Source organism: Saccoglossus kowalevskii, unplaced genomic scaffold (assembly GCF_978046115.1).
Source record: "Saccoglossus kowalevskii unplaced genomic scaffold, keSacKowa6.1 SCAFFOLD_110, whole genome shotgun sequence".
Classification (NCBI taxonomy): domain Eukaryota; kingdom Metazoa; phylum Hemichordata; class Enteropneusta; family Harrimaniidae; genus Saccoglossus; species Saccoglossus kowalevskii.
Window position 1 is genome coordinate 1 of NW_028188638.1, and position 27,580 is coordinate 27,580.

The 27,580-nt window shown below is 43.9% G+C and overlaps 90 pseudogenes; all 90 read left to right on the plus strand.

The window, feature by feature from the left end:
• Positions 1 to 19: 19 nt before the first annotated feature.
• Positions 20 to 139, plus strand: LOC146725894 (5S ribosomal RNA; annotated as a pseudogene).
• A 96-nt stretch (positions 140 to 235) lies between these two features.
• On the plus strand, positions 236 to 355 carry LOC146725895 (5S ribosomal RNA; annotated as a pseudogene).
• Positions 356 to 569: 214 nt separating this feature from the next.
• On the plus strand, positions 570 to 689 carry LOC146725896 (5S ribosomal RNA; annotated as a pseudogene).
• Positions 690 to 1,000: 311 nt separating this feature from the next.
• Positions 1,001 to 1,120, plus strand: LOC146725897 (5S ribosomal RNA; annotated as a pseudogene).
• Positions 1,121 to 1,432: 312 nt separating this feature from the next.
• LOC146725898 (5S ribosomal RNA) lies at positions 1,433 to 1,552 on the plus strand (annotated as a pseudogene).
• A 311-nt stretch (positions 1,553 to 1,863) lies between these two features.
• Positions 1,864 to 1,983, plus strand: LOC146725899 (5S ribosomal RNA; annotated as a pseudogene).
• A 96-nt stretch (positions 1,984 to 2,079) lies between these two features.
• Positions 2,080 to 2,199, plus strand: LOC146725900 (5S ribosomal RNA; annotated as a pseudogene).
• Positions 2,200 to 2,413: 214 nt separating this feature from the next.
• Positions 2,414 to 2,533, plus strand: LOC146725901 (5S ribosomal RNA; annotated as a pseudogene).
• Positions 2,534 to 2,747: 214 nt separating this feature from the next.
• On the plus strand, positions 2,748 to 2,867 carry LOC146725902 (5S ribosomal RNA; annotated as a pseudogene).
• Positions 2,868 to 2,963: 96 nt separating this feature from the next.
• Positions 2,964 to 3,082, plus strand: LOC146725903 (5S ribosomal RNA; annotated as a pseudogene).
• Positions 3,083 to 3,178: 96 nt separating this feature from the next.
• On the plus strand, positions 3,179 to 3,298 carry LOC146725904 (5S ribosomal RNA; annotated as a pseudogene).
• Positions 3,299 to 3,830: 532 nt separating this feature from the next.
• On the plus strand, positions 3,831 to 3,950 carry LOC146725905 (5S ribosomal RNA; annotated as a pseudogene).
• A 96-nt stretch (positions 3,951 to 4,046) lies between these two features.
• Positions 4,047 to 4,166, plus strand: LOC146725906 (5S ribosomal RNA; annotated as a pseudogene).
• Positions 4,167 to 4,262: 96 nt separating this feature from the next.
• On the plus strand, positions 4,263 to 4,381 carry LOC146725907 (5S ribosomal RNA; annotated as a pseudogene).
• A 96-nt stretch (positions 4,382 to 4,477) lies between these two features.
• LOC146725908 (5S ribosomal RNA) lies at positions 4,478 to 4,597 on the plus strand (annotated as a pseudogene).
• A 532-nt stretch (positions 4,598 to 5,129) lies between these two features.
• On the plus strand, positions 5,130 to 5,249 carry LOC146725909 (5S ribosomal RNA; annotated as a pseudogene).
• A 311-nt stretch (positions 5,250 to 5,560) lies between these two features.
• LOC144353007 (5S ribosomal RNA) lies at positions 5,561 to 5,680 on the plus strand (annotated as a pseudogene).
• Positions 5,681 to 5,776: 96 nt separating this feature from the next.
• On the plus strand, positions 5,777 to 5,896 carry LOC146725910 (5S ribosomal RNA; annotated as a pseudogene).
• Positions 5,897 to 5,992: 96 nt separating this feature from the next.
• On the plus strand, positions 5,993 to 6,112 carry LOC144353016 (5S ribosomal RNA; annotated as a pseudogene).
• Positions 6,113 to 6,426: 314 nt separating this feature from the next.
• On the plus strand, positions 6,427 to 6,546 carry LOC144352997 (5S ribosomal RNA; annotated as a pseudogene).
• A 428-nt stretch (positions 6,547 to 6,974) lies between these two features.
• On the plus strand, positions 6,975 to 7,094 carry LOC146725911 (5S ribosomal RNA; annotated as a pseudogene).
• Positions 7,095 to 7,190: 96 nt separating this feature from the next.
• On the plus strand, positions 7,191 to 7,310 carry LOC146725912 (5S ribosomal RNA; annotated as a pseudogene).
• Positions 7,311 to 7,405: 95 nt separating this feature from the next.
• Positions 7,406 to 7,525, plus strand: LOC146725913 (5S ribosomal RNA; annotated as a pseudogene).
• A 96-nt stretch (positions 7,526 to 7,621) lies between these two features.
• Positions 7,622 to 7,741, plus strand: LOC146725914 (5S ribosomal RNA; annotated as a pseudogene).
• Positions 7,742 to 7,837: 96 nt separating this feature from the next.
• On the plus strand, positions 7,838 to 7,957 carry LOC146725915 (5S ribosomal RNA; annotated as a pseudogene).
• Positions 7,958 to 8,053: 96 nt separating this feature from the next.
• On the plus strand, positions 8,054 to 8,173 carry LOC146725916 (5S ribosomal RNA; annotated as a pseudogene).
• A 96-nt stretch (positions 8,174 to 8,269) lies between these two features.
• Positions 8,270 to 8,389, plus strand: LOC146725917 (5S ribosomal RNA; annotated as a pseudogene).
• Positions 8,390 to 8,703: 314 nt separating this feature from the next.
• LOC146725918 (5S ribosomal RNA) lies at positions 8,704 to 8,823 on the plus strand (annotated as a pseudogene).
• A 428-nt stretch (positions 8,824 to 9,251) lies between these two features.
• LOC146725919 (5S ribosomal RNA) lies at positions 9,252 to 9,371 on the plus strand (annotated as a pseudogene).
• Positions 9,372 to 9,467: 96 nt separating this feature from the next.
• Positions 9,468 to 9,587, plus strand: LOC146725920 (5S ribosomal RNA; annotated as a pseudogene).
• A 95-nt stretch (positions 9,588 to 9,682) lies between these two features.
• On the plus strand, positions 9,683 to 9,802 carry LOC146725921 (5S ribosomal RNA; annotated as a pseudogene).
• Positions 9,803 to 9,898: 96 nt separating this feature from the next.
• Positions 9,899 to 10,018, plus strand: LOC146725922 (5S ribosomal RNA; annotated as a pseudogene).
• Positions 10,019 to 10,114: 96 nt separating this feature from the next.
• Positions 10,115 to 10,234, plus strand: LOC146725923 (5S ribosomal RNA; annotated as a pseudogene).
• Positions 10,235 to 10,877: 643 nt separating this feature from the next.
• Positions 10,878 to 10,997, plus strand: LOC146725924 (5S ribosomal RNA; annotated as a pseudogene).
• Positions 10,998 to 11,093: 96 nt separating this feature from the next.
• LOC146725925 (5S ribosomal RNA) lies at positions 11,094 to 11,213 on the plus strand (annotated as a pseudogene).
• Positions 11,214 to 11,309: 96 nt separating this feature from the next.
• On the plus strand, positions 11,310 to 11,429 carry LOC146725926 (5S ribosomal RNA; annotated as a pseudogene).
• A 96-nt stretch (positions 11,430 to 11,525) lies between these two features.
• On the plus strand, positions 11,526 to 11,645 carry LOC146725927 (5S ribosomal RNA; annotated as a pseudogene).
• Positions 11,646 to 11,741: 96 nt separating this feature from the next.
• Positions 11,742 to 11,861, plus strand: LOC146725928 (5S ribosomal RNA; annotated as a pseudogene).
• Positions 11,862 to 11,957: 96 nt separating this feature from the next.
• On the plus strand, positions 11,958 to 12,077 carry LOC146725929 (5S ribosomal RNA; annotated as a pseudogene).
• Positions 12,078 to 12,603: 526 nt separating this feature from the next.
• LOC146725930 (5S ribosomal RNA) lies at positions 12,604 to 12,723 on the plus strand (annotated as a pseudogene).
• A 96-nt stretch (positions 12,724 to 12,819) lies between these two features.
• LOC146725931 (5S ribosomal RNA) lies at positions 12,820 to 12,939 on the plus strand (annotated as a pseudogene).
• A 96-nt stretch (positions 12,940 to 13,035) lies between these two features.
• LOC146725932 (5S ribosomal RNA) lies at positions 13,036 to 13,155 on the plus strand (annotated as a pseudogene).
• A 96-nt stretch (positions 13,156 to 13,251) lies between these two features.
• LOC146725933 (5S ribosomal RNA) lies at positions 13,252 to 13,371 on the plus strand (annotated as a pseudogene).
• A 96-nt stretch (positions 13,372 to 13,467) lies between these two features.
• LOC146725934 (5S ribosomal RNA) lies at positions 13,468 to 13,587 on the plus strand (annotated as a pseudogene).
• A 96-nt stretch (positions 13,588 to 13,683) lies between these two features.
• Positions 13,684 to 13,803, plus strand: LOC146725935 (5S ribosomal RNA; annotated as a pseudogene).
• Positions 13,804 to 13,899: 96 nt separating this feature from the next.
• Positions 13,900 to 14,019, plus strand: LOC146725936 (5S ribosomal RNA; annotated as a pseudogene).
• A 310-nt stretch (positions 14,020 to 14,329) lies between these two features.
• On the plus strand, positions 14,330 to 14,449 carry LOC146725937 (5S ribosomal RNA; annotated as a pseudogene).
• A 96-nt stretch (positions 14,450 to 14,545) lies between these two features.
• Positions 14,546 to 14,665, plus strand: LOC146725938 (5S ribosomal RNA; annotated as a pseudogene).
• Positions 14,666 to 14,761: 96 nt separating this feature from the next.
• Positions 14,762 to 14,881, plus strand: LOC146725939 (5S ribosomal RNA; annotated as a pseudogene).
• Positions 14,882 to 15,095: 214 nt separating this feature from the next.
• On the plus strand, positions 15,096 to 15,215 carry LOC146725940 (5S ribosomal RNA; annotated as a pseudogene).
• Positions 15,216 to 15,311: 96 nt separating this feature from the next.
• Positions 15,312 to 15,431, plus strand: LOC146725941 (5S ribosomal RNA; annotated as a pseudogene).
• A 429-nt stretch (positions 15,432 to 15,860) lies between these two features.
• Positions 15,861 to 15,980, plus strand: LOC146725942 (5S ribosomal RNA; annotated as a pseudogene).
• A 214-nt stretch (positions 15,981 to 16,194) lies between these two features.
• LOC146725943 (5S ribosomal RNA) lies at positions 16,195 to 16,314 on the plus strand (annotated as a pseudogene).
• Positions 16,315 to 16,626: 312 nt separating this feature from the next.
• On the plus strand, positions 16,627 to 16,745 carry LOC146725944 (5S ribosomal RNA; annotated as a pseudogene).
• Positions 16,746 to 16,841: 96 nt separating this feature from the next.
• LOC146725945 (5S ribosomal RNA) lies at positions 16,842 to 16,961 on the plus strand (annotated as a pseudogene).
• A 430-nt stretch (positions 16,962 to 17,391) lies between these two features.
• LOC146725946 (5S ribosomal RNA) lies at positions 17,392 to 17,511 on the plus strand (annotated as a pseudogene).
• A 96-nt stretch (positions 17,512 to 17,607) lies between these two features.
• LOC146725947 (5S ribosomal RNA) lies at positions 17,608 to 17,727 on the plus strand (annotated as a pseudogene).
• Positions 17,728 to 17,823: 96 nt separating this feature from the next.
• LOC146725948 (5S ribosomal RNA) lies at positions 17,824 to 17,943 on the plus strand (annotated as a pseudogene).
• Positions 17,944 to 18,038: 95 nt separating this feature from the next.
• Positions 18,039 to 18,158, plus strand: LOC146725949 (5S ribosomal RNA; annotated as a pseudogene).
• A 96-nt stretch (positions 18,159 to 18,254) lies between these two features.
• On the plus strand, positions 18,255 to 18,374 carry LOC146725950 (5S ribosomal RNA; annotated as a pseudogene).
• Positions 18,375 to 18,588: 214 nt separating this feature from the next.
• On the plus strand, positions 18,589 to 18,708 carry LOC146725951 (5S ribosomal RNA; annotated as a pseudogene).
• A 314-nt stretch (positions 18,709 to 19,022) lies between these two features.
• On the plus strand, positions 19,023 to 19,141 carry LOC146725952 (5S ribosomal RNA; annotated as a pseudogene).
• Positions 19,142 to 19,237: 96 nt separating this feature from the next.
• Positions 19,238 to 19,357, plus strand: LOC146725953 (5S ribosomal RNA; annotated as a pseudogene).
• Positions 19,358 to 19,453: 96 nt separating this feature from the next.
• On the plus strand, positions 19,454 to 19,573 carry LOC146725954 (5S ribosomal RNA; annotated as a pseudogene).
• Positions 19,574 to 19,787: 214 nt separating this feature from the next.
• Positions 19,788 to 19,907, plus strand: LOC146725955 (5S ribosomal RNA; annotated as a pseudogene).
• A 213-nt stretch (positions 19,908 to 20,120) lies between these two features.
• On the plus strand, positions 20,121 to 20,239 carry LOC146725956 (5S ribosomal RNA; annotated as a pseudogene).
• A 96-nt stretch (positions 20,240 to 20,335) lies between these two features.
• On the plus strand, positions 20,336 to 20,455 carry LOC146725957 (5S ribosomal RNA; annotated as a pseudogene).
• Positions 20,456 to 20,669: 214 nt separating this feature from the next.
• On the plus strand, positions 20,670 to 20,789 carry LOC146725958 (5S ribosomal RNA; annotated as a pseudogene).
• A 97-nt stretch (positions 20,790 to 20,886) lies between these two features.
• On the plus strand, positions 20,887 to 21,006 carry LOC146725959 (5S ribosomal RNA; annotated as a pseudogene).
• Positions 21,007 to 21,220: 214 nt separating this feature from the next.
• On the plus strand, positions 21,221 to 21,340 carry LOC146725960 (5S ribosomal RNA; annotated as a pseudogene).
• Positions 21,341 to 21,652: 312 nt separating this feature from the next.
• LOC146725961 (5S ribosomal RNA) lies at positions 21,653 to 21,771 on the plus strand (annotated as a pseudogene).
• A 96-nt stretch (positions 21,772 to 21,867) lies between these two features.
• LOC146725962 (5S ribosomal RNA) lies at positions 21,868 to 21,987 on the plus strand (annotated as a pseudogene).
• Positions 21,988 to 22,083: 96 nt separating this feature from the next.
• LOC146725963 (5S ribosomal RNA) lies at positions 22,084 to 22,203 on the plus strand (annotated as a pseudogene).
• A 96-nt stretch (positions 22,204 to 22,299) lies between these two features.
• LOC146725964 (5S ribosomal RNA) lies at positions 22,300 to 22,418 on the plus strand (annotated as a pseudogene).
• Positions 22,419 to 22,847: 429 nt separating this feature from the next.
• On the plus strand, positions 22,848 to 22,967 carry LOC146725965 (5S ribosomal RNA; annotated as a pseudogene).
• A 314-nt stretch (positions 22,968 to 23,281) lies between these two features.
• Positions 23,282 to 23,401, plus strand: LOC146725966 (5S ribosomal RNA; annotated as a pseudogene).
• A 213-nt stretch (positions 23,402 to 23,614) lies between these two features.
• Positions 23,615 to 23,734, plus strand: LOC146725967 (5S ribosomal RNA; annotated as a pseudogene).
• A 96-nt stretch (positions 23,735 to 23,830) lies between these two features.
• On the plus strand, positions 23,831 to 23,950 carry LOC146725968 (5S ribosomal RNA; annotated as a pseudogene).
• A 96-nt stretch (positions 23,951 to 24,046) lies between these two features.
• Positions 24,047 to 24,166, plus strand: LOC146725969 (5S ribosomal RNA; annotated as a pseudogene).
• Positions 24,167 to 24,594: 428 nt separating this feature from the next.
• LOC146725970 (5S ribosomal RNA) lies at positions 24,595 to 24,714 on the plus strand (annotated as a pseudogene).
• Positions 24,715 to 24,810: 96 nt separating this feature from the next.
• LOC146725971 (5S ribosomal RNA) lies at positions 24,811 to 24,930 on the plus strand (annotated as a pseudogene).
• A 96-nt stretch (positions 24,931 to 25,026) lies between these two features.
• On the plus strand, positions 25,027 to 25,146 carry LOC146725972 (5S ribosomal RNA; annotated as a pseudogene).
• Positions 25,147 to 25,242: 96 nt separating this feature from the next.
• On the plus strand, positions 25,243 to 25,362 carry LOC146725973 (5S ribosomal RNA; annotated as a pseudogene).
• Positions 25,363 to 25,575: 213 nt separating this feature from the next.
• On the plus strand, positions 25,576 to 25,695 carry LOC146725974 (5S ribosomal RNA; annotated as a pseudogene).
• A 96-nt stretch (positions 25,696 to 25,791) lies between these two features.
• LOC146725975 (5S ribosomal RNA) lies at positions 25,792 to 25,911 on the plus strand (annotated as a pseudogene).
• Positions 25,912 to 26,223: 312 nt separating this feature from the next.
• LOC146725976 (5S ribosomal RNA) lies at positions 26,224 to 26,342 on the plus strand (annotated as a pseudogene).
• A 96-nt stretch (positions 26,343 to 26,438) lies between these two features.
• LOC146725977 (5S ribosomal RNA) lies at positions 26,439 to 26,558 on the plus strand (annotated as a pseudogene).
• Positions 26,559 to 26,654: 96 nt separating this feature from the next.
• Positions 26,655 to 26,774, plus strand: LOC146725978 (5S ribosomal RNA; annotated as a pseudogene).
• Positions 26,775 to 26,870: 96 nt separating this feature from the next.
• Positions 26,871 to 26,989, plus strand: LOC146725979 (5S ribosomal RNA; annotated as a pseudogene).
• Positions 26,990 to 27,418: 429 nt separating this feature from the next.
• On the plus strand, positions 27,419 to 27,538 carry LOC146725980 (5S ribosomal RNA; annotated as a pseudogene).
• The last annotated feature ends 42 nt before the right edge of the window (positions 27,539 to 27,580 follow it).

The following is a 27,580-nucleotide window of genomic DNA, read 5'->3' on the forward strand; positions in this document are numbered from 1 at the left end:
CAATTCTGACGAATATTCAGCCTACTGCCAAAACATTGTAGAATACAGCAGTTCTCGTCCGATCACTGAAGTTAAGCTGCATCGGGCGTGGTTAATACTTGCATGGGAGACCGGTTGGGAATACCACGTGTAGTAGGCTTATCTACATTTTTATTCCTCCGTACATGCCAAATTTCCCCCCGGATTTTTTGCCTAGCCGAGGCGTTAAACTACATGCAATTCCGACGAATATTCAGCCTACTGTCAAACCATTGCAGAACACACCAGTTCCCGTTCGATCACTGAATTTAAGCTGCATCGGGTGTGGATAGTACTTGCATGGGAGAACGGCTGAGAATACCACGTGCCGTAGGCTAATGAACATTTTTATTGCAGAATACACCAGTTCTCGTCCGATCACTGAAGTTAAGCCGCATCGGGCGTGGTTAGTTCTTGCACGGGAGACCGGCTGGGAATACCACGTGCAGTAGGCTCATCAACATTTTTATTCCACATTACATACTAACTGTTTCCGATGATTTTTTGCCTAGACGAAGCATTAAATGACATACAATTCGAACGAATATTCAGCCTACTGCCAAACCATTGCAGAATACACCAGTACCCGTCCGATCGCTGAAGTTAAGCTGCATCGGGCGTGGTTAGTACTTGCATGGGAGACCGGTTGGGAATACCATGTGCATTAGGCTCATCAACATTTTTATTCCACCGTACATTCTAACTTTTTCCCGGGATTTTTTGCCTAGCCGAAGTATTAAATTACATCAAATTCCGACGAATATTCAGCCTCATGACAAACCATTGCAGAATACACCAGTTCTCCTCTGATCACTGAAGTTAAGACCACTGGACGTGGTTAGTACTTGCATGGGAGACCGGCTGAGAATACCACATGCAGTAGGATCATCAACATATTTATTCCACCGTACATACTAACTTTTTCCCATGATTTTTTGCCTAGACGAAGCATTAAATGACATACAATTCGGACGAATATTCAGCCTACTGCCAAACTATTGTAGAATACACCAGTTCTCGTCCGATCACTGAAGTTAAGCTGCATCGGGCGTGGTTAGTACTTGCATAGGAGACCTGCTGGGAATACCACGTGCAGTAGGCTTATCAACATTTTTATTCCACCGTACATACTATCTTTTTTCCTGATTTTTTTGCCGAGCCGAAAAATTAATTGAAATCCAATTCCGACGAATATTCAGCCTACGGCCAAACCATTGCAGAATACACCAGTTCTTGTCCGATCACTGAAGTTAAGGTGCATCGGGCGTGGCCAGTACATGCATGGGAGACCGGCTGGGAATACCACGTGCATTAGGCTCATCAACATTTTTATTCCACCGTAAATACTAACTTTTTCCCGGGATTTTTTGCCTAGCCGAAGTATTAAATTACATCCGATTCCGACGAATATTCAGCCTACTGCCAAAACATTGTAGAATACAGCAGTTCTCGTCCGATCACTGAAGTTAAGCTGCATCGGGCGTGGTTAGTACTTGCATAGGAGACCTGCTTGGAATACCACGTGCAGTAGGCTTATCAACATTTTTATTCCACCATACATACTATCTTTTTCCCGTGATTTTTTGCATAGCCGAAGTATTAAATTACATCAAATTCCGACGAATATTCAGCTTCATGACAAACCATTGCAGAATACACCAGTTCTCCTCTGATCACTGAAGTTAAGCCCACTGGACGTTGTTAGTACTTGCATGGGAGACCAGCTGAGAATACCACATGCAGTAGAATCATCAACATTTTTATTCCACCGTACATACTAACTTTTTCCGATGATTTTTTGCCTAGACGAAGCATTAAATGACATACAATTCGAACGAATATTCAGCCTACTGCCAAACCATTGCTGAATACACCAGTACTCGTCCGATCGCTGAAGTTACGCTGCATTAGGCGTGGTTAGTACTTGCATGGGAGACCGGCTGGGAATACCACGTGCAGTAGGCTTATCAACATTTTTATTCCACCGTACATACCAACATTTTCCCACGAATTTTTGCCTAGCCAAAGCGTTAAACGACATGCAATTCTGACGAATACTCAGCCTACTGCCAAACCATTGCATAACACACCAGTTCTCGTCCGATCACTGAAGTTAAGCAGCATCGGACGTGGTAAGTACTTGAATGGGAGACCGGCTGGGAATGCCACGTGCAGTAGGCTGATGAACATTTTTATTGCAGAATACACCAGTTCTCGTCCGATGACTGAAGTTAAGCCGCACAGGGCGTGGTTAGTTCTTGCACGGGAGACCGGCTGGGAATACCACATGCAGTAGGCTCATCAACATTTTTATTCCACATTACATACTAACTTTTTCCTATGATTTTTTGCCTAGCCGTAGCAATAAATGACATCCAATTCCGACGAATATTCAGCCTACTGCCAAACCATTGCAGAATACACCAGTTCTTGTCCGATGACTGAAGTTAAGCTGCATCAGGCTTGGTTAGTACTTGCATGGGAGACCGGCTGGGAACACCACGTGCAGTAGGCTGATGAACATTTTTATCGCAGAATACACCAGTTCTCGTCCGATGACTGAAGTTAAGCCGCACAGGGCGTGGTTAGTTCTTGCACGGGAGACCGGCTGGGAATACCACGTGCAGTAGGCTCATCAACATTTTTATTCCACGTTACATACTAACTTTTTCCTATGATTTTTTGCCTAGACGAAGCATTAAATGACATACAATTCGGACGAATATTCAGCCTACTGCCAAACCATTGTAGAATACACCAGTTCTCGTCCGATCACAGAAGTTAAGCTCCATCGGGCGTGGTTAGTACTTGCATGGGAGACCGGCTGGGAATACCACATGCATTAGGCTCATCAACATTTTTATTCCACCGTACATATTAACTTTTTCCTATGATTTTTTGCCTAGCCGATGTATTAAATTACATCCAATTCCGACGAATATTCAGCCTACTGCCAAACCATTGTAGAATACACCAGTTCTCGTCCGATCACAGAAGTTAAGCTGCATCGGCGTGGTTAGTACTTGCATGGGAGACCTGCTGGGAATACCACGAGCAGTAGGCTTATCAGCATTTTTATTCCACCGTACATACAAAGTTTTTCCCGGGATTTGTTGCCTAGCCGAAGTATTAAATTACATCCAATTCCGACGAATATTCAGCCTACTGCCAAACCATTGTAGAATACACCAGTTCTCGTCCGATCACAGAAGTTAAGCTGCATCGGGCGTGTCTAGTACTTGCTTGGGAGACCTGCTGGGAATACCACATGCAGTAGGGTTCTCAACATTTTTATTCCACCGAACATACTATCTTTTTTCCCCCGTGATTTTTTGCCTAGCCGAAGCATTGATTGAAATCCAATTCCGACAAATATTCAGCCTACTGCCAAACCATTGCAGAATACACCAGTTCTCGTCCGATCACTGAAGTTAAGGCGCATCTGGCGTGGTTAATACTTGCATGGGAGACCGGCTGGGAATACCACGTTCAGTCGGCTCATCAACATTTTTATTCCACATTACATACTAACGTTTTCCCGGGATTTTTTGCCTAGCCGAAGTATTAAATTACATCCAATTCCAACGAATATTCAGACTACTGCCAAACCATTGCAGAATACACCAGTTCTCGTCCAATCTCTGAAGTTAAGCTGCATCGGGCGTGGTTAATACTTGCCTGGGAGACTGGCTGGGAATACCACGTGTAGTAGGCATATCTACATTTTTATTCCTCCGTACATGCCAAATTTTCCCCCCGGATTTTATGCCTCGTCGAGGCGTTAAACGACATGCAATTCCGACGAATATTCAGCATACTGTCAAACCATTGCAGAACACACCAGTTCCCGTTCGATCACTGAATTTAAGCTGCATCGGGCGTGGTTAGTACTTGCATGGGGGACCGGCTGGGAATACCATGTGCATTAGGCTCATCAACATTTTTATTCCACCGTACATATTAACTTTTTCCTATGATTTTTTGCCTAGACGAAGCATTAAATGACATACAATTCGGACGAATATTCAGCCTACTGCCAAACCATTGTAGAATACACCAGTTCTCGTCCGATCACAGAAGTTAAGCTCCATCGGGCGTGGTTAGTACTTGCATGGGAGACCGGCTGGGAATACCACATGCATTAGGCTCATCAACATTTTTATTCCACCGTACATATTAACTTTTTCCTATGATTTTTTGCCTAGCCGATGTATTAAATTACATCCAATTCCGACGAATATTCAGCCTACTGCCAAACCATTGTAGAATACACCAGTTCTCGTCCGATCACAGAAGTTAAGCTGCATCGGCGTGGTTAGTACTTGCATGGGAGACCTGCTGGGAATACCACGAGCAGTAGGCTTATCAGCATTTTTATTCCACCGTACATACAAAGTTTTTCCCGGGATTTGTTGCCTAGCCGAAGTATTAAATTACATCCAATTCCGACGAATATTCAGCCTACTGCCAAACCATTGTAGAATACACCAGTTCTCGTCCGATCACAGAAGTTAAGCTGCATCGGGCGTGTCTAGTACTTGCTTGGGAGACCTGCTGGGAATACCACATGCAGTAGGGTTCTCAACATTTTTATTCCACCGAACATACTATCTTTTTTCCCCCGTGATTTTTTGCCTAGCCGAAGCATTGATTGAAATCCAATTCCGACAAATATTCAGCCTACTGCCAAACCATTGCAGAATACACCAGTTCTCGTCCGATCACTGAAGTTAAGGCGCATCTGGCGTGGTTAATACTTGCATGGGAGACCGGCTGGGAATACCACGTTCAGTCGGCTCATCAACATTTTTATTCCACATTACATACTAACGTTTTCCCGGGATTTTTTGCCTAGCCGAAGTATTAAATTACATCCAATTCCAACGAATATTCAGACTACTGCCAAACCATTGCAGAATACACCAGTTCTCGTCCAATCTCTGAAGTTAAGCTGCATCGGGCGTGGTTAATACTTGCCTGGGAGACTGGCTGGGAATACCACGTGTAGTAGGCATATCTACATTTTTATTCCTCCGTACATGCCAAATTTTCCCCCCGGATTTTATGCCTCGTCGAGGCGTTAAACGACATGCAATTCCGACGAATATTCAGCATACTGTCAAACCATTGCAGAACACACCAGTTCCCGTTCGATCACTGAATTTAAGCTGCATCGGGCGTGGTTAGTACTTGCATGGGGGACCGGCTGGGAATACCATGTGCATTAGGCTCATCAACATTTTTATTCCACCGTACATTCTAACTTTTTCCCGGGATTTTTTGCCTAGCCGAAGTATTAAATTACATCAAATTCCGACGAATATTCAGCCTCATGACAAACCATTGCAGAATACACCAGTTCTCCTCTGATCACTGAAGTTAAGCCCACTGGACTTGGTTAGTACTTGCATGGGAGACTGGCTGAGAATACCACATGCAGTAGAATCATCAACATTTTTATTCCACCGTACATACTAACTTTTTCCCATGATTATTTGCCTAGACGAAGCATTAAATGACATACAATTCGGACGAATATTCAGCCTACCGCCAAACTATTGCAGAATACACCAGTTCTCGTCCGATCACTGAAGTTAAGCTGCATCTGGCGTGGTTAGTACTTGCATGGGAGACCGGCTGGGAATACCACGTGCAGTAGGCTTATCAACATTTTTATTCCACCGTACATACCAACATTTTCCCACGAATTTTTGCCTAGCCAAAGCGTTAAACGACATGCAATTCTGACGAATACTCAGCCTACTGCCAAACCATTGCATATCACACCAGTTCTCGTCCGATCACTGAAGTTAAGCTGCATCGGACTAGGTAAGTACTTGAATGGGAGACCGGCTGGGAATGCCACGTGCAGTAGGCTCATCAACATTTTTATTCCACATTACATACTAACTTTCTCCTATGATTTTTTGCCTAGCCGTAGCAATAAATGACATCCAATTCCGACGAATATTCAGCCTACTGCCAAACCATTGCAGAATACACCAGTTCTTGTCCGATCACAGAAGTTAAGCTGCATCGGGCGTGTTTAGTACTTGCTTGGGAGACCTGTTGGGAATACCACATGCAGTAGGCTTCTCAACATTTTTATTCCACCGTACATACTATCTTTTTCCCCTGTGATTTTTTGCCTAGCCGAAGCATTGATTGAAATCCAATTCCGACAAATATTCAGCCTACTGCCAGGCCATTGCAGAATACACCAGTTCTCGTCCGATCACTGAAGTTAAAGCGCATCGGGCGTGGTTAGTTCTTGCACGGGAGACCGGCTGGGAATACCACGTTCAGTCGGCTCATCAACATTTTTTTTCCACATTACATACTAACGTTTTCCCGGGATTTTTTGCCTAGCCGAAGTATTGAATTACATACAATTCCGACGAATATACAGCCTACTGTCAAACCATTGCTGAACACACCAGTTCTTGTTCGATCACTGAATTTAAGCTGCATCGGGCGTGATTAGTACTTGCATGGGAGACCGGCTGAGAATACCACGTGCAGTAGGCTGATGAACATTTTTATTGCAGAATACACCAGTTCTCGTCCGATCACTGAAGTTAAGCTGCATCGGGCGTGGTTAGTACTTGCATGGGAGACCGGCTGGGTATACCATGTGCATTCTGCTCATCAACAGTTTTATTCCACCGTACATTCTAACTTTTTCCCGGGATTTTTTGCCTAGCCGAAGTATTAACTTACATCAAATTCCGACGAATATTCAGCCTCATGACAAACCATTGCAGAATACACCAGTTCTCCTCCGATCACTGAAGTTAAGCCCACTGGACGTGGTTAGTACTTGCATGGGAGACCGGCTGAGAATACCACATGCAGTAGGATCATCAACATTTTTATTACACCGTACATACTAACTTTTTAGCGGGATTTTTTGCATAGCCGAAGCATAAACGACATCCAATTCCGACGAATATTCAGCCTACTGCCAACCCATTGCATAATTCTCCAGTTCTCGTCCGATCACAGAAGTTAAGCTGCATCAGGCGTGGTTAGTACTTGCATGGGATACCGGCTGGGAATATCACGTGCAGTAGGCTCATCAACATTTTTATTCCACATTACATACTAAATTTTTCCCATGATTTTTTGCCTCGCCGTAGCATTAAATGACATCCAATTCCGACGAATATTCAGCCTTCTGCCAAACCATTGCAGAATACACCAGTTCTCGTCCGATCACTGAAGTTAAGCTGCATCAGGCTTGGTTAGTATTTGCATGGGAGACCGGCTGGGAATACCACGTGCAGTAGGCTTATCAAAATTTTTATTCCACCGTACATACCAACATTTTCCCGCGATTTTTTGCCTAGCCGAAGCGTTAAACGACTCCAATTCTGACGAATGCTCGGCCTACTGCCAAACCATTGCATAACACACCAGTTCTCGTCCGATCACTGAAGTTAAGCCGCATCGGGCGTGGTTAGTTCTTGCACGGGAGACTGGCTGGGAATACCACGTGCAGTAGGCTCATCAACATTTTGATTCAACATTACATACTAACATTTTCCAATGATTTTTTGCCTAGACGAAGCATTAAATGACATACAATTCGAACGAATATTCAGCCTACTGCCAAAATATTGCAGAATACACCAGTTCTCGTCCGATCACTGAAGTTAAGCTGCATCTGGCGTGGTTAGTACTTGCATGGGAGACCGGCTGGGAATGCCGCGTGCAGTAGGCTCATCAACATTTTTATTCCATATTACATACTAACTTTCTCCTATGATTTATTGCCTAGCCGTAGCATTAAATGACATCCAATTCCGACGAATATTCAGCCTACTGCCAAACCATTGCAGAATACACCAGTTCTCGTCCGATCACTGAAGTTAAGCTGCATCAGGCTTGGTTAGTACTTGCACGGGAGACCGGCTGGGTATACCATGTGCATTAGGCACATCAACATTTTTATTCCACCGTACATTCTAACTTTTTCCCGGGATTTTTTGCCTAGCCGAAATATTAAATTTCATCAAATTCCGACGAATATTCAGCCTTATGACAAACCATTGCAGAATACACCAGTTCTCGTCCGATCACTGAAGTTAAGCTGCATCGGACTAGGTAAGTACTTGAATGGGAGACCGGCTGGGAATGCCACGTGCAGTAGGCTCATCAACATTTTTATTCCACATTACATACTAACTTTCTCCTATGATTTTTTGCCTAGCCGTAGCAATAAATGACATCCAATTCCGACGAATATTCAGCCTACTGCCAAACCATTGCAGAATACACCAGTTCTTGTCCGATCACGGAAGTTAAGCTGCATCGGGCGTGTTTAGTACTTGCTTGGGAGACCTGTTGGGAATACCACATGCAGTAGGCTTCTCAACATTTTTATTCCACCGTACATACTATCTTTTTCCCCTGTGATTTTTTGCCTAGCCGAAGCATTGATTGAAATCCAATTCCGACAAATATTCAGCCTACTGCCAGGCCATTGCAGAATACACCAGTTCTCGTCCGATCACTGAAGTTAAAGCGCATCGGGCGTGGTTAGTTCTTGCACGGGAGACCGGCTGGGAATACCACGTTCAGTCGGCTCATCAACATTTTTTTTCCACATTACATACTAACGTTTTCCCGGGATTTTTTGCCTAGCCGAAGTATTGAATTACATACAATTCCGACGAATATACAGCCTACTGTCAAACCATTGCTGAACACACCAGTTCTTGTTCGATCACTGAATTTAAGCTGCATCGGGCGTGATTAGTACTTGCATGGGAGACCGGCTGAGAATACCACGTGCAGTAGGCTGATGAACATTTTTATTGCAGAATACACCAGTTCTCGTCCGATCACTGAAGTTAAGCTGCATCGGGCGTGGTTAGTACTTGCATGGGAGACCGGCTGGGTATACCATGTGCATTCTGCTCATCAACAGTTTTATTCCACCGTACATTCTAACTTTTTCCCGGGATTTTTTGCCTAGCCGAAGTATTAACTTACATCAAATTCCGACGAATATTCAGCCTCATGACAAACCATTGCAGAATACACCAGTTCTCCTCCGATCACTGAAGTTAAGCCCACTGGACGTGGTTAGTACTTGCATGGGAGACCGGCTGAGAATACCACATGCAGTAGGATCATCAACATTTTTATTACACCGTACATACTAACTTTTTAGCGGGATTTTTTGCATAGCCGAAGCATAAACGACATCCAATTCCGACGAATATTCAGCCTACTGCCAACCCATTGCATAATTCTCCAGTTCTCGTCCGATCACAGAAGTTAAGCTGCATCAGGCGTGGTTAGTACTTGCATGGGATACCGGCTGGGAATATCACGTGCAGTAGGCTCATCAACATTTTTATTCCACATTACATACTAAATTTTTCCCATGATTTTTTGCCTCGCCGTAGCATTAAATGACATCCAATTCCGACGAATATTCAGCCTTCTGCCAAACCATTGCAGAATACACCAGTTCTCGTCCGATCACTGAAGTTAAGCTGCATCAGGCTTGGTTAGTATTTGCATGGGAGACCGGCTGGGAATACCACGTGCAGTAGGCTTATGAAAATTTTTATTCCACCGTACATACCAACATTTTCCCGCGATTTTTTGCCTAGCCGAAGCGTTAAACGACTCCAATTCTGACGAATGCTCAGCCTACTGCCAAACCATTGCATAACACACCAGTTCTCGTCCGATCACTGAAGTTAAGCCGCATCGGGCGTGGTTAGTTCTTGCACGGGAGACTGGCTGGGAATACCACGTGCAGTAGGCTCATCAACATTTTGATTCAACATTACATACTAACATTTTCCAATGATTTTTTGCCTAGACGAAGCATTAAATGACATACAATTCGAACGAATATTCAGCCTACTGCCAAAATATTGCAGAATACACCAGTTCTCGTCCGATCACTGAAGTTAAGCTGCATCTGGCGTGGTTAGTACTTGCATGGGAGACCGGCTGGGAATGCCGCGTGCAGTAGGCTCATCAACATTTTTATTCCATATTACATACTAACTTTCTCCTATGATTTATTGCCTAGCCGTAGCATTAAATGACATCCAATTCCGACGAATATTCAGCCTACTGCCAAACCATTGCAGAATACACCAGTTCTCGTCCGATCACTGAAGTTAAGCTGCATCAGGCTTGGTTAGTACTTGCACGGGAGACCGGCTGGGTATACCATGTGCATTAGGCACATCAACATTTTTATTCCACCGTACATTCTAACTTTTTCCCGGGATTTTTTGCCTAGCCGAAATATTAAATTACATCAAATTCCGACGAATATTCAGCCTTATGACAAACCATTGCAGAATACACCAGTTCTCCTCCGATCACTGAAGTTAAGCCCACTGGACGTGGTTAGTACTTGCATGGGAGACCGGCTGAGAATACCACGTGCAGTAGGCTGATGAACATTTTTATTGCAGAATACACCAGTTCTCATCCGATCACTGAAGTTAAGCTGCATCGGGCGTGGTTAGTACTTGCATGGGAGACCGGCTGGGTATACCATGTGCATTATGCTCATCAACATTTTTATTCCACCGTACATTCTAACTTTTTCCCGGGATTTTTTGCCTAGCCGAAGTATTAACTTACATCAAATTCCGACGAATATTCAGCCTCATGACAAACCATTGCAGAATACACCAGTTCTCCTCCGAACACTGAAGTTAAGCCCACTGGACGTGGTTAGTACTTGCATGGGAGACCGGCTGAGAATACCACATGCAGTAGGATCATCAACATTTTTATTACACCGTACATACTAACTTTTTAGCGGGATTTTTTGCATAGCCGAAGCATAAACGACATCCAATTCCGACGAATATTCAGCCTACTGCCAATCCATTGCATAATTCTCCAGTTCTCGTCCGATCACAGAAGTTAAGCTGCATCAGGCGTGGTTAGTACTTGCATGGGAGGCCGGCTGGGAATACCAAGTGCAGTAGGCTCATCAACATTTTTATTCCACATTACATACTAAATTTTTCCCATGATTTTTTGCCTCGCCGTAGCATTAAATGACATCCAATTCCGACGAATATTCAGCCTTCTGCCAAACCATTGCAGAATACACCAGTTCTCGTCCGATCACTGAAGTTAAGCTGCATCAGGCTTGGTTAGTATTTGCATGGGAGACCGGCTGGGAATACCACGTGCAGTAGGCTTATCAAAATTTTTATTCCACCGTACATACCAACATTTTCCCGCGATTTTTTGCCTAGCCGAAGCGTTAAACGACATCCAATTCTGATGAATACTCAGCCTACTGCCAAACCATTGCATAACACACCAGTTCTCGTCCGATCACTGAAGTTAAGCCGCATCAGGCGTGGTTAGTTCTTGCACGGGAGAACGGCTGGGAATACCACGTGCAGTAGGCTCATCAACATTTTTATTCCACATTACATACTAACTTTTTCCAATAATTTTTTGCCTAGACGAAGCATTAAATGACATACAATTCGAACAAATATTCAGCATACTGCCAACCCATTGCATAATTCACCATTTCTCGTCCGATCACTGATGTTAAGCTGCATCGGGCGTGGTTAGTACTTGCATGGGAGACCGGCTGGGAATACCACGTGCAGTAGGCTCATCAACATGTTTATTCCACATTACATACTAACTTTTTCCCATGATTTTTTGCCTAGACGAAGCATTAAATGACATACAATTCGGACGAATATTCAGCCTACTGCCAAAATATTGCAGAATACACCAGTTCTCGTCCGATCACTGAAGTTAAGCTGCATCTGGCGTGGTTAGTACTTGCATGGGAGACCGGCTGGGAATACCACGTGCATTAGGCTTATCAACATTTTTATTCCACCGTACATACCAACATTTTCCCGCGATTATTTGCCTAGCCGAAGCGTTAAACGACATCCAATTCTGACGAATATTCAGCCTACTGCCAAACCATTGCATAACACACCAGTTCTCGTCCGATCACTGAAGTTAAGCTGCATCGGACGTGGTAAGTACTTGAATGGGAGACCGGCTGGGAATGCCACGTGCAGTAGGCTCATCAACATTTTTATTCCATATTACATACTAACTTTCTCCTATGATTTTTTGCCTAGCCGTAGCATTAAATGACATCCAATTCCGACAAATATTCAGCCTACTGCTAAACCATTGCAGAATACACCAGTTCTTGTCCGATCACTGAAGTTAAGCTGCATCAGGCTTGGTTAGTACTTGCACGGGAGACCGGCTGGGTATACCATGTGCATTAGGCACATCAACATTTTTATTCCACCGTACATTCTAACTTTTTCCCGGGATTTTTTGCCTAGCCGAAGTATTAAATTACATCAAATTCCGACGAATATTCAGCCTTATGACAAACCATTGCAGAATACACCAGTTCCCCTCCGAACACTGAAGTTAAGCCCACTGGACGTGGTTAGTACTTGCATGGGAGACCGGCTGAGAATACCACATGCAGTAGGATCATCAACATTTTTATTACACCGTACATACTAACTTTTTAGCGGGATTTTTTGCATAGCCGAAGCATAAACGACATCCAATTCCGACGAATATTCAGCCTACTGCCAATCCATTGCATAATTCTCCAGTTCTCGTCCGATCACAGAAGTTAAGCTGCATCAGGCGTGGTTAGTACTTGCATGGGAGGCCGGCTGGGAATACCAAGTGCAGTAGGCTCATCAACATTTTTATTCCACATTACATACTAAATTTTTCCCATGATTTTTTGCCTCGCCGTAGCATTAAATGACATCCAATTCCGACGAATATTCAGCCTTCTGCCAAACCATTGCAGAATACACCAGTTCTCGTCCGATCACTGAAGTTAAGCTGCATCAGGCTTGGTTAGTATTTGCATGGGAGACCGGCTGGGAATACCACGTGCAGTAGGCTTATCAAAATTTTTATTCCACCGTACATACCAACATTTTCCCGCGATTTTTTGCCTAGCCGAAGCGTTAAACGACATCCAATTCTGATGAATACTCAGCCTACTGCCAAACCATTGCATAACACACCAGTTCTCGTCCGATCACTGAAGTTAAGCCGCATCAGGCGTGGTTAGTTCTTGCACGGGAGAACGGCTGGGAATACCACGTGCAGTAGGCTCATCAACATTTTTATTCCACATTACATACTAACTTTTTCCAATAATTTTTTGCCTAGACGAAGCATTAAATGACATACAATTCGAACAAATATTCAGCATACTGCCAACCCATTGCATAATTCACCATTTCTCGTCCGATCACTGATGTTAAGCTGCATCGGGCGTGGTTAGTACTTGCATGGGAGACCGGCTGGGAATACCACGTGCAGTAGGCTCATCAACATGTTTATTCCACATTACATACTAACTTTTTCCCATGATTTTTTGCCTAGACGAAGCATTAAATGACATACAATTCGGACGAATATTCAGCCTACTGCCAAAATATTGCAGAATACACCAGTTCTCGTCCGATCACTGAAGTTAAGCTGCATCTGGCGTGGTTAGTACTTGCATGGGAGACCGGCTGGGAATACCACGTGCATTAGGCTTATCAACATTTTTATTCCACCGTACATACCAACATTTTCCCGCGATTATTTGCCTAGCCGAAGCGTTAAACGACATCCAATTCTGACGAATATTCAGCCTACTGCCAAACCATTGCATAACACACCAGTTCTCGTCCGATCACTGAAGTTAAGCTGCATCGGACGTGGTAAGTACTTGAATGGGAGACCGGCTGGGAATGCCACGTGCAGTAGGCTCATCAACATTTTTATTCCATATTACATACTAACTTTCTCCTATGATTTTTTGCCTAGCCGTAGCATTAAATGACATCCAATTCCGACGAATATTCAGCCTACTGCTAAACCATTGCAGAATACACCAGTTCTCGTCCGATCACTGAAGTTAAGCTGCATCAGGCTTGGTTAGTACTTGCACGGGAGACCGGCTGGGTATACCATGTGCATTAGGCACATCAACATTTTTATTCCACCGTACATTCTAACTTTTTCCCGGGATTTTTTGCCTAGCCGAAGTATTAAATTACATCAAATTCCGACGAATATTCAGCCTTATGACAAACCATTGCAGAATACACCAGTTCCCCTCCGATCACTGAAGTTAAGCCCACTGGAAGTGGTTAGTACTTGCATGGGAGACCGGCTGAGAATACCACATGCAGTAGGATCATCAACATTTTTATTCCACCGTACATACTAACTTTTTCGTGGGATTTTTTGCATAGCCGAAGCATAAACGACATCCAATTCCGACGAATATTCAGACTACTGCCAACCCATTGCATAATTCACCAGTTCTCGTCCGATCACAGAAGTTAAGCTGCATCGGGCGTGATTAGTACTTGCATGGGAGACCGGCTGGGAATACCACGTGCAGTAGGCTCATCAACATTTTTATTCCACATTACATACCAACATTTTCCCACGATTTTTTGCCTAGCCGAAGCGTTAAACGACATCCAATTCTGACAAATACTCAGCCTACTGCCAATCCATTGCATAACACACCAGTTCTCGTCCCATCACTGAAGTTAAGCTGCATCGGACGTGGTAAATACTTGAATGGGAGACCGGCTGGGAATGCCACGTGCAGTAGGCTCATCAACATTTTTATTCCACATTACATACTAACTTTTTCCTATGATTGTTTGCCTAGCCGTAGCATTAAATGACATCCAATTCCGACGAATATTCAGCCTACAGGCAAACCATTGCAGAATACACCAGTTCTCGTCCGATCACTGAAGTTAAGCTGCATCAGGCTTGGTTAGTACTTGCATGGGAGACTGGCTGGGAATACCACGTGCGGTAGGCTGATGAATATTTTTATTGCAGAATACACCAGTTCTCGTCCGATCACTGAAGTTAAGCTGCATCGGGCGTGGTTAGTACTTGCATTGGATACCGGCTGGAAATACCACGTGCAGTAGACTTATCAACATTTTTATTCCACTGTACATACCAACATTTTCCCGCGATTTTTTGCCTCGCCGAAGCGTTAAACGACATCCAATTCTGATGAATACTCAGCCTACTGCCAAACCATTGCATAACACACCAGTTCTCGTCCGATCACTGAAGTTAAGCTGCAGTGGACGTGGTAAGTACTTGAATGGGAGACCGACTGGGAATGCCACGTGCAGTAGGCTCATCAACATTTTTATTCCACATTACATAGTAACTTTTTCCTATGATTTTTTGCCTAGCCGTAGCATTAAATGACATCCAATTCCGACGAATATTTAGGCTACTGCCAAACCATTGCAGAATACACCAGTTCTCGTCCGATCACTGAAGTTAAGCTGCATCAGGCTTGGTTAGTACTTGCATAGGAGACCGGATGGGAATACCACGTGCAGTAGGCTGATGAACATTTTTATTGCAGAATACACCAGTTCTCGTCCGATCACTGAAGTTAAGCCGCATTGGGCGTGGTTAGTACTTGCATGGGAGACCGGCTGGGAATACCACGTGCATTAGGTTCTTCAACATTTTTATTCCACCGTACATACTAACTTTTTCCCGGGATTTTTTGCCTAGACGAAGCATTAAATGACATACAATTCAGACGAATATTCAGCCTACTGTCAAACCATTGCAGAACACGCCTGTTCTTGTCCGATCACAGAAGTTAAGCTGCATCAACGTGGTTAGTACTTACATGGGAGACCTGCTGGGTATACCACGAGCAGTAGGCTTATCAACATTTTTATTCCACCGTACATACAAACTTTTTCTCGGGATTTGTTGCCTAGCCGAAGTATTAAATTACATCCAATTCCGACGAATATTCAGCCTACTGCCAAACCATTGTAGAATACACCAGTTCTTGTCCGATCACAGAAGTTAAGCTGCATCGGGCGTGGTTAGTAATTGCATGTGAGACCGGCTGGGAATACCACGTGCAGTAGGCTGATGAACATTTTTATTGCAGAATACACTAGTTCTCGTCCGATCACTGAAGTTAAGCTGCATTGGGCGTGGTTAGTACTTGCATGGGAGACTGGTTGGGAATACCACGTGCATTAGGCTCATCAACATTTTTATTCCACCGTACATACTAACTTTTTCCAGGGATTTTTTGCATGGCAGAAGTATTAAATTACATCCAATTCCGACGAATATCCAGCCTACTGTCAAACCATTGCAGAACATGCCAGTTCTTGTCCGATCACTGAAGTTAAGCTTCATCGGGCGTGGTTAGTACTTGCATGGGAGACCGGTTGGGAATACCACGTGCAGTAGGCTCATCAACATTTTTATTCCATATTACATACTAACTTTTTCCTACGATTGTTTTGCCTAGCCGTATCATTAAATGACATCCAATTCCGACGAATATTCAGCCTACTGCCAAACCAATGCAGAATACACCAGTTCTCGTCTGATCACTGAAGTTAATCTGCATCGGCCATGGTTAGTAATTGCATGTGAGACCGGCTGGGAATACCACCTGCAGTAGGCTTATCAACATTTTTATTCCACCGTAATACTAACTTTTTCCCGGGATTTGTTGCCTAGCCGTAGCATTAAATGACATCCAATTCCGACGAATATTCAGCCTACTGCCAAACCATTGCAGAAAACACCAGTTCTCCTCCGATCACTGAAGTTAAGCCCACTGGACGTGGTTAGTACTTGCATGGGAGACTGGCTGGGAATACCACGTGCAGTAGGCTCATCAACATTTTTATTCCACATTACATACTAAATTTTTCCCATGATTTTTTGCCTAGACGAAGCATTAAATGACATACAATTCGGACGAACATTCTGCCTACTGCCAAACCATTGCAGAATGCACCAGTTCTCGTCCGATCACTGAAGTTAAGCTGCAACGGGCGTGGTTAGTACTTGCATGGGAGACCGGCTGGGAATACCACGTGCAGTAGGCTGATGAACTTTTTTTATTGCAGAATACACCAGTTCTCGTCCGATCACTGAAGTTAAGCTGCATCGGGCGTGGTTAGTACTTGCATGGGAGACCAGCTGGGAAAACCACGTGCATTAGGCACATCAACAATTTTATTCCACCGTACATACTAACTTTTTCCAGGGATTTTTTGCCTAGCCGAAGTATTAAATTACATCCAATTCCGACGAATATCCAGCCTACTGTCAAAGCATTGCAGAACACACCAGTTCTGTCCGATCACTGAAGTTAATCTGCATCGGCCATGGTTAGTAATTGCATATGAGACCGGCTGGGAATACCACCTGCAGTAGGCTTATCAACATTTTTATTCCACCGTACATACTAACTTTTACCCGGGATTTGTTGCCTTGCCGAAGTATTAAATTAAATCCAATTCCGACGAATATTCAGCCTACTGCCAAACCATTGCAGAATACACCAGTTCTCTTCCGATCACTGAAGTTAAGCTGCATCGGGCGTGGTTAGTACTTGCATGGGAGACCGGCTGGGAATACCATGTGCAGTAGGCTTCTCAACATTTTTATTCCACCGTACATACCAACTTTTTCCGGGGATTTTTTGCCTTACCGAAGCGTTAAACGACATGCAATTCTGACGAATATTCAGCCTACTGTCAAACCATTGCAGAACACACCAGTTCTCTTCCAATCACTGAAGTTAAGCTGCATCGGGCGTGGTTAGTACTAGCATGGGAGACTGGCTGGGAATACCAGGTGCAGTAGGCTCATCAACATTTTTATTCCACATTACATACTAATTTTTACCCATGATTTTTTGCCTAGCCGTAGCATTAAATGACATCCAATTCCGATGAATATTCAGCCCACTTCAAAACCATTGCAGAATACACCAGTTCCCGTCCGATCACTGAAGTTAAGCTGCATCGGGTGTGGTTAGTACTTGCATGGGAGACCGGCTGGGAATACCATGTGCAGTTAGCTCATCAACATTTTTATTCCACCGTACATACCAAATTTTTCCCGGGATTTTTTGCCTAGCCGTAAATTAAATGACATCCAATTCCGACGAATATTCAGCCTACTGCAAAACCATTGCAGATTACACCAGTTCTCGTCGGATCATTGAAGTTAAGCTGCATCGGGCGTGGTTAGTATTAGCATGGGAGACCGGCTGGAAATACCACGTGCAGTAGGCTCATCAACATTTTTATTCCACATTACATACTAACTTTTTCCTATGATTTTTTGCCTAGCCGTAGCATTACATGATATCCAATTCCGACCAATATTCAGCCTACTGCCAAACCAATGCAGAATACACCAGTTCTCATCTGATCACTGAAGTTAAGCTGCATCGGGCGTTGTTAGTACTTGCATGGGAGACCGGCTGGGAATACCACGTGCAGTAGGCTGATGAACATTTTTATTGCAGAATACACCAGTTCTCGTCCGATCACTGAAGTTAAGCTGCATCGGGCGTGGTTAGTACTTGCATGGGAGACTGGTTGGGAATACCACATGCATTAGGCTCATCAACATTTTTATTCCACCGTACATACTAACTTTTCCCCGGGATTTTTTGCCTAGCAGAAGTATTAAATTACATCCAATTCCGACGAATATCCAGCCTACTGTCAAAACATTGCAGAACACGCCAGTTCTTGTCCGATCACTGAAGTTAAGCTGCATCGGGCATGGTTAGTACTTGCATGGGAGACTGGCTGGGAATACCACGTGCAGTAGGCTCATCAACATTTTTATTCCACATTACATACTAACTTTTTCCTATGATTTTTTTTTGCCTAGCCGTAGCATTAAATGACATCCAATTCCGACGAATATTCAGCCTACTGCCAAACCAATGCAGAATACACCAGTTCTCGTCCGATCACTGAAGTTAATCTACATCGGCCATGGTTAGTAATTGCATGTGAGACCGGCTGGGAATACCACCTGCAGTAGGCTTATCAACATTTTTATTCCACCGTAATACTAACTTTTTCCCGGGATTTGTTGCCTAGCCGTAGCATTAAATGACATCCAATTCCGACGAATATTCAGCCTACTGCCAAACCATTGCAGAAAACACCAGTTCTCCTCCGATCACTGAAGTTAAGCCCACTGGACGTGGTTAGTACTTGCATGGGAGACTGGCTGGGAATACCACGTGCAGTAGGCTCATCAACATTTTTATTCCACATTACATACTAAATTTTTTCCATGATTTTTTGCCTAGACGAAGCATTAAATGACATACAATTCGGACGAACATTCAGCCTACTGCCAAACCATTGCAGAATGCACCAGTTCTCGTCCGATCACTGAAGTTAAGCTGCATCTGGCGTGGTTAGTACTTGCATGGGAGACCGTTTGGGAATACCATGTGCAGTAGGCTTATCAACATTTTCATTCCACCGTACATACCAAAATTTTCACGGGATTTTTTGCCTAGCCGAAGCGTTAAATGACATCCAATTCCGGCGAATATTCAGCCTACTGCCAAACCATTGCAGAATACACCAGTTCTGGTCCTATCACTGAAGTTAAGCTGCATCGGGCGTGGTTAGTACTTGCATGGGAGACCGGCTGCGAATACCACGTGCAGTAGGCTGATGAACATTTTTATTGCAGAATACACCAGTTATCGTCCGATCACTGAAGTTAAGCCGCATCGGGCGTGGTTAGTTCTTGCACGCAAGACCGGCTGGGAATACCACGTGCAGTAGGCTCATCAACATTTTTATTCCACATTACATTCTAACTTTTTCCTATAATTTTTTGCCTAGCCGTAGCATTAAATGACATCCAATTCCGGCGAATATTCAGCCTACTGCCAAACCATTGCAGAATACACCAGTTCTGGTCCTATCACTGAAGTTAAGCTGCATCGGGCGTGGTTAGTACTTGCATGGGAGACCGGCTGCGAATACCACGTGCAGTAGGCTGATGAACATTTTTATTGCAGAATACACCAGTTATCGTCCGATCACTGAAGTTAAGCCGCATCGGGCGTGGTTAGTTCTTGCACGCAAGACCGGCTGGGAATACCACCTGCAGTAGGATTATCAACATTTTTATTACACCGTAATACTAACTTTTTCCCGGGATTTGATGCCTAGCCGTAGCATTAAATGACATCCAATTCCAACGAATATTCAGCCTACTGCCAAACCATTGCAGAAAACACCAGTTCTCCTCCGATCACTGAAGTTAAGTCCACTGGACGTGGTTAGTACTTGCATGGGAGACTGGCTGGGAATACCACGTGCAGTAGGCTCATCAACATTTTTATTCCACATTACATACTAACTTTTTCCTATAATTTTTTGCCTAGCCGTAGCATTAAATGACATCCAATTCCGGCGAATATTCAGCCTACTGCCAAACCATTGCAGAATACACCAGTTCTCATCCGATCACTGAAGTTAAGCTGCATCGGGCGTGGTTAGTACTTGCATGGGAGACCGGCTGCGAATACCACTTGCAGTAGGCTGATGAACGTTTTTATTGCAGAATACACCAGTTCTCGTCCGATCACTGAAGTTAAGCTGCATCGGGCGTGGTTAGTACTTGCATGGGAGACTGGTTGAGAATACCACGTGCATTAGGCTCATCAACATTTTTATTCCACCGTACATACTAACTTTTTCCCGGGATTTTTTGCCTAGCAGAAGTATTAAATTGCATCCAATTCCGAAGAATATCCAGCCTACTGTCAAACCATTGCAGAACACGCCTGTTCTTGTCGGATCACTGAAGTTAAGCTGCATCGGGCGTGGTTAGTACTTGCATGGGAGACTGGCTGGGAATACCACGTGCAGTAGGCTCATCAACTTTTTTATTCCACATTACATACTAACGTTTTCCTATGATTTTTTTGCCTAGCCGTAGCATTAAATGACATCCAATTCCAACGAATATTCAGCCTACTGCCAAACCAATGCAGAATACACCAGTTCTCGTCCGATCACTGAAGTTAATCTGCATCGGCCATGGTTAGTAATTGCATGTGAGACCGGCTGGGAATACCACGTGCAGTAGGCTGATGATCATTTTCATTGCAGAATACACTAGTTCTCGTCCGATCACTGAAGTTAAGCTGCATCGGGCGTGGTTAGTACTTGCATGGGAGACTGGTTGGGAATACCACGTGCATTAGGCTCATCAACATTTTTATTCCACCGTACATACTAACTTTTTCCAGGGATTTTTTGCATGGCAGAAGTATTAAATTACATCCAATTCCGACGAATATCCAGCCTACTGTCAAACCATTGCAGAACACGCCAGTTCTTGTCCGATCACTTAAGTTAAGCTTCATCGGGCGTGGTTAGTACTTGCATGGGAGACTGGCTGGGAATACCACGTGCAGTAGGCTCATCAACATTTTTATTCCATATTACATACTAACTTTTTCCTATGATTTTTTTGCCTAGCCGTATCATTAAATGACATCCAATTCCGACGAATATTCAGCCTACTGCCAAACCAATGCAGAATACACCAGTTCTCGTCTGATCACTGAAGTTAATCTGCATCGGCCATGGTAAGTAATTGCATGTGAGACCGGCTGGGAATACCAGCTGCAGTAGGATTATCAACATTTTTATTCCACCGTAATACTAACTTTTTCCCGGGATTTGTTGCCTAGCCGTGGCATTAAATGACATCCAATTCCGACGAATATTCAGCCTACTGCCAAACCATTGCAGAAAACACCAGTTCTCCTCCGATCACTGAAGTTAAGTCCACTGGACGTGGTTAGTACTTGCATGGGAGACTGGCTGGGAATACCACGTGCAGTAGGCTCATCAACATTTTTATTCCACATTACATACTAAATTTTTCCCATGATTTTTTGCCTAGACGAAGCATTAAATGACATACAATTCGGACGAACATTCAGCCTACTGCCAAACCATTGCAGAATGCACCAGTTCTCGTCCGATCACTGAAGTTAAGCTGCATCTGGCGTGGTTAGTACTTGCATGGGAGACCGTTTGGGAATACCATGTGCAGTAGGCTTATCAACATTTTTATTCCACCGTACATACCAAAATTTTCACGGGATTTTTTGCCTAGCCGAAGCGTTAAACGACGTGCAATTCTGACGAATATTCAGCCTACTGCCAAACCATTGCAGAACACACCAGTTCTCGTCCAATCACTGAAGTTAAGCTGCATTGGACGTGGTAAGTACTTGAATGGGAGACCGGCTAGGAATGCCACGTGCAGTAGGCTCATCAACATTTTTATTCCACATTACATTCTAACTTTTTCCCATAATGTTTTGCCTAGCCGTAGCATTAAATGACATCCAATTCCGGGGAATATTCAGCCTACTGCCAAACCATTGCAGAATACACCAGTTCTCGTCGTTCACTGAAGTTAAGCTGCATCGCTCGTGGTTAGTACTTGCGTGGGAGACCGGCTGCGAATAACACGTGCAGTAGGCTGATGAACATTTTTATTGCAGAATACACCAGTTCTCGTCTGATCACTGAAGTTAAGCTGCATCGGGCGTGGTTAGTACTTGCATGGGAGACCGGCTGGGAATACCATGAGCAGTAGGCTTTTCAACATTTTTATTCCACCGTACATACCAACTTTTTCCCGGGATTTTTTGCCTTACCGAAGCGTTAAACGACATGCAATTCCGACGAATATTCAGCCTACTGCAAAACCAATGCAGAATACACCACTTCTCGTCCGATCACTGAAGTTAATCTGCATCGGCCATGGTTAGTAATTGCATGTGAGACCGGCTGGGAATACCACCTGCAGTAGGCTTATAAACATTTTTATTCCACCGAAATACTAACTTTTTCCCGGGATTTGTTGCCTAGCCGTAGCATTAAATGACATCCAATTCCGACGAATATTTTGCCTACTGCCAAACCATTGCAGAAAACTCCAGTTCTCCTCCGATCACTGAAGTTAAGCTGCATTGGGCGTGGTTAGTACTAGCATGGGAGACCGGCTGGGAATACCACGTGCAGTAGGCTCATCAACATTTTTATTCCACATTACATACTAACTTTTTCCTATGATTTTTTGCCTAGCCGTAGCATTAAATGACATCCAATTCCGACGAATATTCAGCCTACTGCATAACCATTGCAGAATACATTATTTCTCGTCTGATCACTGAAGTTAACCACTGCATCGGGCGTGGTTAGTACTAGCATGGGAGACCGGCTGGGAATACCACGTGCAGTAGGCTCATCAACATTTTTATTCCACATTACATACTAACTTTTTCCTATGATTTTTTGCCTAGCCGTAGCATTAAATGACATACAATTCCGACGAATATTCAGCCTACTGCCAAACCAATGCAGAATACATCAGTTCTCGTCCGATCACTGAAGTTAAGCTGCATCGGGCATGGTTAGTACTTGCATGGGAGACCGGCTGGGAATACCACGTGCAGAAGCTGATGAAAATTTGTATTGCAGAATACACCAGTTCTCGTCCGATCACTGAAGTTAAGCTGCATCGGGCGTGGTTAGTACTTGCATGGGAGACAGGCTGGGAATACCACGTGCATTAGGCTCATCAACATTTTTATTCCACCGTACATACTATCTTTTTCCCGTGATTTTCTGCCTAGCCGAAGCATTAATTGAAATCCAATTCCGACAAATATTCAGCCTACTGCCAAACCATTGCAGAATACACCAGTTCTCGTCCGATCACTGAAGTTAAGCTGCATCGGGCGTGGTTAGTACTTGCATGGGAGACGGGCTGGGAATACCACGTGCAGTAGGCTGATGAACATTTTTATTCCACCGTACATACTAACATTTTCCCGGGATTTTTTGCCTAGCCGAAGTATTAAATTACATCCAATTCCGACGAATATTCAGCCTACTGCCAAACCATTGCAGAATAAACCAGTTCTCATCCGATCACTCAAGTTAAGCTGCATCGGGCGTGGTTAGTACTAGCATGGGAGACCGGCTGGGAATACCATGTGCAGTAGGCTTATCAAAATTTTTAATCCACCATACATACTATCTTTTTCCCTTGATTTTTTGCCTAGCCGAAACATTAATTGAAATCCAATTCCTACGAATATTCAGCCTACTGCCAAACCATTGCAGGATACACCAGTTCTCGACCGATCACTGAAGTTAAGCTGCATCGGGCGTTGTTAGTACTTGCATGGGAGACTGGCTGGGAATACCACGTGCAGTAGGCTCATCAACATTTTTATTCCACATTACATACTAACTTTTTCCTATGATTTTTTGCCTAGCCGTAGCATTAAATGACATACAATTCCAACGAATATTCAGCCTACTGCCAAACCAATGCAGAATACATCAGTTCTCGTCCAATCACTGAAGTTAAGCTGCATCGGCATGGTTAGTACTTGCATGGGAGACCGGCTGGGAATACCACGTGCAGAAGCTGATGAAAATTTGTATTGCAGAATACACCAGTTCTCGTCCGATCACTGAAGTTAAGCTGCATCGGGCGTGGTTAGTACTTGCATGGGAGACAGGCTGGGAATACCACGTGCATTAGGCTCATCAACATTTTTATTCCACCGTACATACTATCTTTTTCCCGTGATTTTCTGCCTAGCCGAAGCATTAATTGAAATCCAATTCCGACAAATATTCAGCCTACTGCCAAACCATTGCAGAATACACCAGTTCTCGTCCGATCACTGAAGTTAAGCTGCATCGGGCGTGGTTAGTACTTGCATGGGAGACGGGCTGGGAATACCACGTGCAGTAGGCTGATGAACATTTTTATTCCACCGTACATACTAACATTTTCCCGGGATTTTTTGCCTAGCCGAAGTATTAAATTACATCCAATTCCGACGAATATTCAGCCTACTGCCAAACCATTGCAGAATAAACCAGTTCTCGTCCGATCACTCAAGTTAAGCTGAATTGGGCGTGGTTAGTACTAGCATGGGAGACCGGCTGGGAATACCACGTGCAGTAGGCTTATCACCATTTTTATTCCACCATACATACTATCATTTTCCCTTGATTTTTTGCCTAGCCGAAACATTAATTGAAATCCAATTCCGACGAATATTCAGCCTACTGCCAAACCATTGCAGGATACACCAGTTCTCGTCCGATCACTGAAGTTAAGCTGCATCGGGCGTTGTTAGTACTTGCATGGGAGACTGGCTGGGAATACCACGTGCAGTAGGCTCATCAACATTTTTATTCCACATTACATACTAACTTTTTCCTATGATTGTTTGCCTAGCCGTAGCATTAAATGACATACAATTCCAACGAATATTCAGCCTACTGCCAAACCAATGCAGAATACATCAGTTCTCGTCCGATCACTGAAGTTAAGCTGCATCGGGCATGGTTAGTACTTGCATGGGAGACCGGCTGGGAATACCACGTGCAGAAGCTGATGAAAATTTGTATTGCAGAATACACCAGTTCTCGTCCGATCACTGAAGTTAAGCTGCATCGGGCGTGTTTAGTACTTGCATGGGAGACAGGCTGGGAATACCACGTGCATTAGGCTCATCAACATTTTTATTCCACCGTACATACTATCTTTTTCCCGTGATTTTCTGCCTAGCCGAAGCATTAATTGAAATCCAATTCCGACAAATATTCAGCCTACTGCCAAACCATTTCAGAATACACCAGTTCTCGTCCGATCACTGAAGTTAAGCTGCATCGGGCGTGGTTAGTACTTGCATGGGAGACGGGCTGGGAATACCACGTGCAGTAGGCTGATGAACATTTTTATTCCACCGTACATACTAACATTTTCCCGGGATTTTTTGCCTAGCCGAAGTATTAAATTACATCCAATTCCGACGAATATTCAGCCTACTGCCAAACCATTGCAGAATAAACCAGTTCTCGTCCGATCACTCAAGTTAAGCTGCATCGGGCGTGGTTAGTACTAGCACGGGAGACTGGCTGGGAATACCATGTGCAGTAGGCTTATCAACATTTTTATTCCATATTACATACTAACTTTTTCCTATGATTTTTTTGCCTAGCCGTATCATTAAATGACATCCAATTCCGACGAATATTCAGCCTACTGCCAAACCAATGCAGAATACACCAGTTCTCGTCTGATCACTGAAGTTAATCTGCATCGGCCATGGTAAGTAATTGCATGTGAGACCGGCTGGGAATACCAGCTGCAGTAGGATTATCAACATTTTTATTCCACCGTAATACTAACTTTTTCCCGGGATTTGTTGCCTAGCCGTGGCATTAAATGACATCCAATTCCGACGAATATTCAGCCTACTGCCAAACCATTGCAGAAAACACCAGTTCTCCTCCGATCACTGAAGTTAAGTCCACTGGACGTGGTTAGTACTTGCATGGGAGACTGGCTGGGAATACCACGTGCAGTAGGCTCATCAACATTTTTATTCCACATTACATACTAAATTTTTCCCATGATTTTTTGCCTAGACGAAGCATTAAATGACATACAATTCGGACGAACATTCAGCCTACTGCCAAACCATTGCAGAATGCACCAGTTCTCGTCCGATCACTGAAGTTAAGCTGCATCTGGCGTGGTTAGTACTTGCATGGGAGACCGTTTGGGAATACCATGTGCAGTAGGCTTATCAACATTTTTATTCCACCGTACATACCAAAATTTTCACGGGATTTTTTGCCTAGCCGAAGCGTTAAACGACGTGCAATTCTGACGAATATTCAGCCTACTGCCAAACCATTGCAGAACACACCAGTTCTCGTCCAATCACTGAAGTTAAGCTGCATTGGACGTGGTAAGTACTTGAATGGGAGACCGGCTAGGAATGCCACGTGCAGTAGGCTCATCAACATTTTTATTCCACATTACATTCTAACTTTTTCCCATAATTTTTTGCCTAGCCGTAGCATTAAATGACATCCAATTCCGGGGAATATTCAGCCTACTGCCAAACCATTGCAGAATACACCAGTTCTCGTCGTTCACTGAAGTTAAGCTGCATCGCTCGTGGTTAGTACTTGCGTGGGAGACCGGCTGCGAATAACACGTGCAGTAGGCTGATGAACATTTTTATTGCAGAATACACCAGTTCTCGTCTGATCACTGAAGTTAAGCTGCATCGGGCGTGGTTAGTACTTGCATGGGAGACCGGCTGGGAATACCATGAGCAGTAGGCTTTTCAACATTTTTATTCCACCGTACATACCAACTTTTTCCCGGGATTTTTTGCCTTACCGAAGCGTTAAACGACATGCAATTCCGACGAATATTCAGCCTACTGCAAAACCAATGCAGAATACACCACTTCTCGTCCGATCACTGAAGTTAATCTGCATCGGCCATGGTTAGTAATTGCATGTGAGACCGGCTGGGAATACCACCTGCAGTAGGCTTATAAACATTTTTATTCCACCGAAATACTAACTTTTTCCCGGGATTTGTTGCCTAGCCGTAGCATTAAATGACATCCAATTCCGACGAATATTTTGCCTACTGCCAAACCATTGCAGAACACTCCAGTTCTCCTCCGATCACTGAAGTTAAGCTGCATTGGGCGTGGTTAGTACTAGCATGGGAGACCGGCTGGGAATACCACGTGCAGTAGGCTCATCAACATTTTTATTCCACATTACATACTAACTTTTTCCTA